Genomic DNA, 7973 nt, shown 5'->3' on the forward strand with positions numbered 1-7973 from the left:
CAAACCCCGCCTCGAAACCGGGAACCGCCACCAGTCCAAACCCGCGCCGCACGCCCGGCGCAGCCAGGCACAGCGGCACAGCCTCGCGCCCAAACCCTTGGAGGTTATGTCGGCCGGCGAGGGCCCTGGGCCGCGCAGCCGGACACAGCGCAGGGCGGCCCTTGCAACCAAGGGCTCAAACGGCCACCCTGGAGACACTCTCCGGGCTACGGCGGCGTCGCGGCGTCAACTCCAAGGGGAACGCGAACGACGCGAACGACGCGAACGCAGGAACAGGGACAAGGTGGACACAAACCGGATCCAAGATGGTCGGCCGGACGGACGGACAGACAGACAGACGGCCTGGATGCAGGAACAAGGCACTGTAACGGGACTCGCCGCCACGCCACGCCCTGCCTGGCCCTGCCACGCCGCGCGGTCGACCGTTACCACTTACGCCGCACCGTCCAGCGTGACGGTTAGGACGGCCTCGGACACCGCGGCCACGACGGCCAGCCCTCGCGCCTCCTCTAGCCGTGGGCCGACGGCCGGCCCGGCCACGGGAAGTGAGGTTAGCTACTGGCGATGCACCTTACCGAAGACTGGGGCAAGCTGGCGGCAGCCGGTTGACACGGAACACACTCTTGCGGCACCAAACACTCCTCTCTCTCCAGAACCTCCCCTTCCAACCTCCACCTCCTTTCTCTCTCGCGCTGCCTTGGAGCAAACCGACCTGGCGAGACAATCAAGCGTGGTGGCAGCAATAATCCTGAGGGCTGAGCGCCGCGTCGGCGGTGAGGCCAGACAGGCAGAGGCACGTCGCGAGGAAATCACTGTGGGCCGCGAGGCTGGCTGCACCAAGGCCTGCGCGCTGCGCGCCTCGCGCCTAGGCCAGCAAGGCCGGCGGCAGGCAGGACACTGCCTGGAGGCCTACAGGCCCAGGAGCAGTGGTGGGACGTAGGACCGGCGAGGAGCAGAGCTGAGGACCGACTGAGCCAAGTCAAGTCGCTGCGCGCTCGCGCTCGCTCGCCGTTCGAAAGGACCGCCTCTCCACTGGCCGTCTCCGCGTGGATACCGGATTCACTCTAAGCTGGCGCAGTGCTCAGTTCGCGCGAGTTCCCGCGCACCAGGCGACGCTAGCGCGCTCTGGCGGCGCGGCCCGCAAGCTCGACGGCGTCCTTGTCGCTCCCGCTCGTGTCCGCCGCGCGTCGTCTCGCTCGCTCCCGCCGGGCCGCCGAGGCCGGGGAGCCACCGCTGCAGCGCGGCGCTGCTGTGGTTGCTGCTGCTGCGGTGGTGGCGGCCGTGCCGCGTCGTCCGCCGCGTCCACCGCGTCGCCGTGAAGCCGAAGCCGAGCCGCGGCGATGGCGGCGGCCGCGACTCGCAACGCACACTCGCACGGCCACACGGCCACCGCGAGAAGCAGGCAAAGACTTGGGGCTCGCTTTGCCCTGCCTCGCCGTCGGCCGCCTTGCTGTGCTCGCGGCTCGGCTGTGCCAGGCTGTGCTCCTACGCGGGGCCGCGGCGGTGCGATTCGTAATTGGCTCCCGATGACGTCATGGTACCCTTCGCTGCCTGGCTGGCCCAGGCTGGCCCAGGCCTGCCGTTCAACCGGGGTGGAGGGGGGTGGCTTGGTCGCGTGGGGGAAGGCGCGGGGAAGGCCAAATGCGTGGCGGGGGGGGGGAGTGAGAGGATTCCCCCTCGCGGCCCTGCAGCCCTACGGCCCCAATGAGACACAATTTGGGTCTCTCGCGAATTTGCCTCGCTGTCTCTCTCACTCTCTCTCGCTGTTCCACCGCCAGCTCGAGTGCCTCTCCTATGTAGGACCGCGCCGTGCCCTGGCCGTGCCCCGGTGGCTCCTTTTCCGACGCCCCCCCCCTTTACCCCAGTGTCCTGCCTGGTGACCCACACTGGCGCTGCGCCCGGATCCGCCCCCTTCCGCCCCCCGCGGCCCCCACGGCCCCCAAGGCCCCTTCACTCGGAGCACCTTTTCGGCAAGCGGCTTACTCGTCAGTCTCCGACGGGGCCGAAGGTCCGCGGCCAGGTGACACCTTGGCCCGGTATCTGATTGGAGGCGAAAACCGCCTTTTCCGCAGCGGCTTCTGTATTTCACTTTTCTTTCTTTCGAGTCTACTTTGGGAGTACACCATAATATACCGCGTATCTCCACTCCACAGCAGTGCGGCACTGTGGCACTGATTCCGGGAGTAGTTTTCGTGACTGCATCTCTCTCGCACGTACACGGCACGCCCCACGAGTGCGAGAGGGACAGACAACGACTGTCGGAATGGTTGTGCAGTGAACAGGGCGTAGCGGGGCGTATACAGGGCCGCTCCATAAATAATTTAGCGGGTCAGGCACCTCCAAGTTGCCACCTTCCGAATGCATGAGAACGGGAATGCGTTGCCGCGTTGCCATTGGCCATTGCCTGCCAGACTTCCTGGCCGGCCGACATTCCTCCCGTTTCCTTGGCGTGTGTTTCGATCACCACGCCGGGCACCACGCCGATCCCGGCGACAAGTCGGGCCAGTGTAGTTGCCTACCGCCGTCGTGTGTTTCCACGGCATCTAAATTGGTAATCGGGCCGGGCGGCGGTGGCACTGCAGCGCACTGCACTAACGTACTGCACCGCGGTGCCGTTTATCGGCCCTGCGGTCTCTCAGACTCGTTCCGACAGTCTCTCTCGCACTCGCGAGCTCATGGGCGTTCCGTGCAGGTTCGAGAGAGACGCCGCGACAAAACTGACCCTCGTAATCAGTCTGATGCGATGCTCGATTCCTGAATGGAAACAGCACGGCGCTGCCGCAGCTCATGGCTGCCGCGCGCTGCCGTTCACCACCGCCCCCTTCTGCGTATAATGACGCCGTCACGTCACTGGGAAGGCACTAAAAGCTTGAGAAATTGCTCACGACACGCGGAGCCACGCGGAGCGCGCGCGTGTTTTCAAAACGATGAAACATTGTCTGCAGTTTGTGTGTGTGTGTGTGTGTGTCTGTGTGTGTGTGAGCGCGCGCTTATGCGGTACGTACACTGTATACCATCCAAGACACCTTTAGCCCTGCTGAGGAGAACCGGTTCCTACCCCTCCTTTACCTCTCTCACACACACAAACACACACATACACGCACATGCGCGGCTGATACTACTATTCTGTTTGATGGAAACACATTATACAGCGAATAACGGCGACTCTCCAGCTGTCTTAGCGCTCCGCGCACGAGCACGCATTTTGGCCATTTTTAATTTTCGCAGTGTGGCCGCGTCAATCATGCCACACGTCGCACGGCTCCGCGAGCTCCGCAAGCACGTCACGAAGAGGGCGTTCCGGGCGAGCGCGTCACCGGCCGGCCCGCCTGCCGGCAGCTCCGAAGGGCAGTCTCCGTCTCTCTCGCATCCGCGCGGGACGCCCGTCGAGTGCGACAGAGACGCGGCAATGAGATCATCTTTCGGAAGCGGCGCGGCGAGGGCGGCAAATTTGGCCGCGCAAAACGACCGAAAACGCAAAAGGGCGGCGCAGCCATCCGAAAAACCAAACCGCGCACGGCTCTTTGTCTTATCTGATGGGGTGGGGTGACGGTGGCGCGCTCTCGTGGGGCCGTGCGTGCGGGTCTCCGGCGCCCCGCCACGCCCCGCCACGCCCCGCCACGCCCCGCCACCTGCCTGTCAAGTGTGCGGCGGGTAACTGCCGCGCCAATCTTGGGCTGCCGAAAACCTAACCCCACCTAAACTGGTCGCGCCTCGCTGCTTCGCTCCAGGCAAAGAGGCAACGCGAGGCAAAGAGAGCCCTGTGGCCGCGCCACTGCGCCGCCTCGCTTGCGAAATTTCCCACGTCCCCTTTGTTGTGTGCGCACGGCTGGCAAAAGCTGGCCAGGCGCAAAGCAAGCCCGCCGTGTGGGACGCCTGGGGAACCCTTGGGGAACCCCCGCAGTATGGTTTCGTCGTGTTTCGTAGAAAGGAGAAGGAAGGAAAATAAAAAGAAAGGACGACACCGTGTTTTTCAGAAATGCCCCAGGAAGTGCTGCGTTCGCTGCGGACGCGCGGTTAGAGGCCGGGCGGGCCTAGCTAGCTAGCGCGCTGATTTGGGTCACGGGGTCGTACACAATCGACTCATCGATCATGTTCGACTCGATGTCCGATCAGGCCCGGGCTGGCTGCCTTCCAGCGACTCCCAGCTGGGTATGTGGAGGTGTGGCCGCAGCCGACGATTCCGCGTGTGCAGTCGGGCAGCCACTCGATGAAAATAATAAAAATCCCCGCGTTCCTTCCTGCTGTTTTCTGCTTTGCGCGACTGTACGGTATCCGCGTGTTCGCGCGCGTGTGCGCTCCGCGGTGCGTTTTTGCTGGGGCGAAACGGATCGCACCGCAGCGCACAGAGAGAGGTGTGTCTGTGTGCAATAACACTGCGTGCGTGGCTTTATCATAATACCACTGTACACGTGTGCCAAAGGAAGTGGCCAATTAACTTCACACGAAGACTTTAGTGCTGAGACTGTGTGCGAATCGGGAGTGTGTGCATCTCCCTCCGGCGCTCGTCACGCGCGGCTGTCGGAGTGAGACAGATAGACAGCCTGCTGGCGTGCACTTGGCGGCGGCAGCCTCGCGTTGTCTAGTCGGCCTTGGGCCACACCTGTGTACAGCTGCAGCTGGCGTCTCCTGGCCTCCTCCCACAGCAAGTGGGCAGTCAGCCCCGCGAGTGCGAGAGAGACCGCTGCACACCTGGCCGGCGTGCACCTGCCCGGCGCCCGGGCGCGTGTTTCAGATCCCTGCGCGCTTCGGTTCCGGCCGCGCCCCCTGCTCTGCCTGCCGACTGATTCCGAGAGCCGTTTTCGTCGTCTCCCTCGCACTCATGGGGCGTCCCGTATGGGTGCGAGAGAGACAGAGCGACGACTCTCGGAATCAGTCCGCTGCGCGCCGGAAGCAATCAGGAGAACGCTGACAATTACACGCCCAGGGCCATGTCCAAGCCCAGCTCTAGTTTCAGCTTCCAGTGGCGAAGCAGGCGAAGTAGGCGAAGGCGAGCGAGAGGAAAAATCTGGTCGAAGTCTTTCCCGCCCTTCCCTGCTTCCCCCCGGCGCTTCTAGGCGCTCCCTGGCGGCGTTCTGACGCCACACCGCCTCTGGCAGTCATTTCACTCGACTGACGTCAACGCTGCAACACACTCACACATACACACTTCATCAGCCGCAGGTATCAAACCGTAGCATTATACTAATTCCATCGCGTTCAAAACTCCGGCAAATTTGCCGTTCGTGAGACTGTCTGAGAGATGAGGGACCACCATCATGACCTTGAGCTGCAAATTGGACCCGCACCGCCCGTTTTCCCCGACACTTTTCCGATCTCCTCCCCCCCCCCTTCCCTCTGCCCCCTCATTACACGCCGATTGCGGCTCGGTGCCTCCGCTCTGCCGTTCTGCGAATAGTGCAGTGCACTGGCAGTGCCGTGCGCATAGAGAGGCTGTCCTGGAATGCAGGCCTCTCGTCCAGCCTCTCTTCCTCGGACTCTCCAGGCCGCCGCGGCTCCGGCTGAGACGCACGGACCGACTGCTGCTGTGGAAACGTGGAAACTTCCGCGATAAAGCGAAGACGGGCGGCGGCGCTCCGTCGCTCTGTCTCTCTCGCTCCCCTGCGGCACCCTGCGGGAACACCCCGTGTGCGAGAGAGACAGAGCGACGACGGACGCGTCTCTGGGAAAAGTTGGCAACAAACAAAAAGGCCTCCGAAACAAAAGAAAGGTCCGCAAAACGGCGGCGGTTTGGTTGGCTGACGCGCGTAGGGGTCCGGGACGGTCCGGGGGCGGGTTGCGGGTTGCCGGCCTGGGTTGCCGGCGAGGCCGGGCCGACCGACGCACCACACTGTAATGACCGTCCCGTCCGCTATTTAAATAATTGGACGGATAACTAGTTGGCCGGGACGGCGCCATCGCCGCCATGCCGCAGCCTCGCGTGCACGCACCAATAGCTCTGTCTCGCTCGCACTCGTGGGGCGTCCCGTGGGGGTGCGAGAGAGGCGGCGTGTCGCCGTGGGGCTCTACACTGGCGAAAAGCGCTGTCGCCCCCCCCCCCAACTTCCGGGACTTTCCCCGCGATCGCGGTCCATCCGCGGATGACAGTGCATGCGAGCGATCCGCCACGGCGACGCCACACTGTATACGCCGTCTCGGATGTCCCGGCTGTCTCGGCACTGCATGGAGGATGACGCGGCGCTTTCCAGGCGGGGCGGGTCGCGTCGCGTGTTGCATTGTCAGGACTTCGCTAGCAGACAAAACAAACAGCCTCGGTGCGACTACAGGGACTGCGGGGCGTAGAGCGAGAGAGAGAGAAGGACGACGACAAAGAGCGACAAGCCGCGGAGTCGCGGGCATGCAAGGGCAAGGCGGGCCGACCCGGATATTGGGTGGAGGACCCGAGTGATCTTGCTTCTTTCCTCGCGTGTGCACACACTGGGAACGGGGCGGTGTTTGCCTACTGCCTACTTCGCGGGGTGCAGTGCCTGCCGGGCACTACTACGCGGTGCAATGCGGCGCACGGTGTGGAGTAATTCTACCGGATCGATTAGAGTCCCGGCCGGGCCGCCGGTGTGGAGGCCGTGGAGGCCGCCGGCACGCAGAGAGGGAGGGACCGCGCGTGGGGAGCACACTGTTGGAAGCCTCGGTGGACTTGGAGAGCGCCAGCGCGTCTACACCACTAGCCTTTGACGGTGTCTAGAAGAAGGGCCTCGAGAGGAGTCTCTAGGACGTGGACGCGGGCAGAGGCAGGCCAGGGCAGGCGAGCGCCCCGCCCCGCCCCACCCCACCCCGCGTCCCACTACAGCGCGCCTCCCCCTCGCCCGGTCTCGCCCGGCACCAGCACGTGGTGGGGTCAGCGACCGGAGACCTCTCCGGCCCCCGCGGCGCACCCCACCCCGCCCCGCCCGCCCCGCGCTGCCCGCCCCGCGCTGCAGCACCACGACTGCACCGGGATGCATCTTGCCGTGCTGCCGCCACTGCCGCCATGGCCACCGCGCCCAGGCCCGTTACACTGCGGACCGGCCGGCATCATGCCGGCATGCAGAACCACAAGCTTCGGACAGTCTTCGGACTTGGGACGTCCGAGCCCTCGGAGGGTTCACTTTGTCTGGCAACGTCGGCGCCCACGTCACTGCTATCTGACCGCGTCCAAGCCCGCGCTAAGCTGTGCGAGCACCCTGAGAACTCGTCCGAGACGCACTGCATGGCCACGGCCAGGGCCTCGGCCAGGGCCGCCACCGCCCCGAACCAGTTACGGTCAGTTGGCGGCGTCCCCGGTCCGCGGTCCGCGGCTCGGCCGCACAAAGAGTCTGGAGGTGTGGAAGGTGTGAAGGCGTGAAGGTGTCGGCGGTATGCGACCGCGCTAACCAGGTTCGGCATCGCCCGGCATTGCCCGGCAACGCCGCCGCGGCGACCTAGTTTGGGTAGCAGCATTCGCGGTCTCGCGGTCTCGCGTCTCTCCGGGCGCGGCGTCCGATAAGAAGATCGTGCACGACGCCGCCACGCCGCACCTGCAGCAGGATACGCCGTGCGCCCCGGGACCCGGCACCTGCCGAGGCAGACCAGCTTCCCGAAGAGTCATTCTCCGTCTCTCTCGCACCCACTGGACCGGCCCCTGTGTGCGACAGAGACAGCCGAGGGCTCTCTTCTGATACTGGGCGCTGGGCCGCGCAGAGTCCCTCGCCGTGTCAAAGTACGTCAATGCGCCGGGGCGGCGGCGGCGGCGGCGACGGCGGTGTTGCCACGTCGCCGTGCCGACGCGAAATTCGCGGGCTTCGCTGCTTCGCTGCGCGCCAGGACCTGCAGGGACCTGCCGGGGCCCTACACTCTACCGCGGCCTGGGCATGCCTCTGCCACCGTGACATCGTGACCCTCTGCTGTGTTTATTTGGCTTTTCGGGTTTCGGGGGCCCCGGAGCGCACGGCGCCGCGCGGCGCAGACCCCCCGCCCTCCCCGCCCCCGCCCTCGTTTAGCCGAGTCGACGTGAATGG

Source organism: Thrips palmi, unplaced genomic scaffold (assembly GCF_012932325.1).
Source record: "Thrips palmi isolate BJ-2018 unplaced genomic scaffold, TpBJ-2018v1 HiC_scaffold_12, whole genome shotgun sequence".
In the NCBI taxonomy this organism is placed as follows: domain Eukaryota; kingdom Metazoa; phylum Arthropoda; class Insecta; order Thysanoptera; family Thripidae; genus Thrips; species Thrips palmi.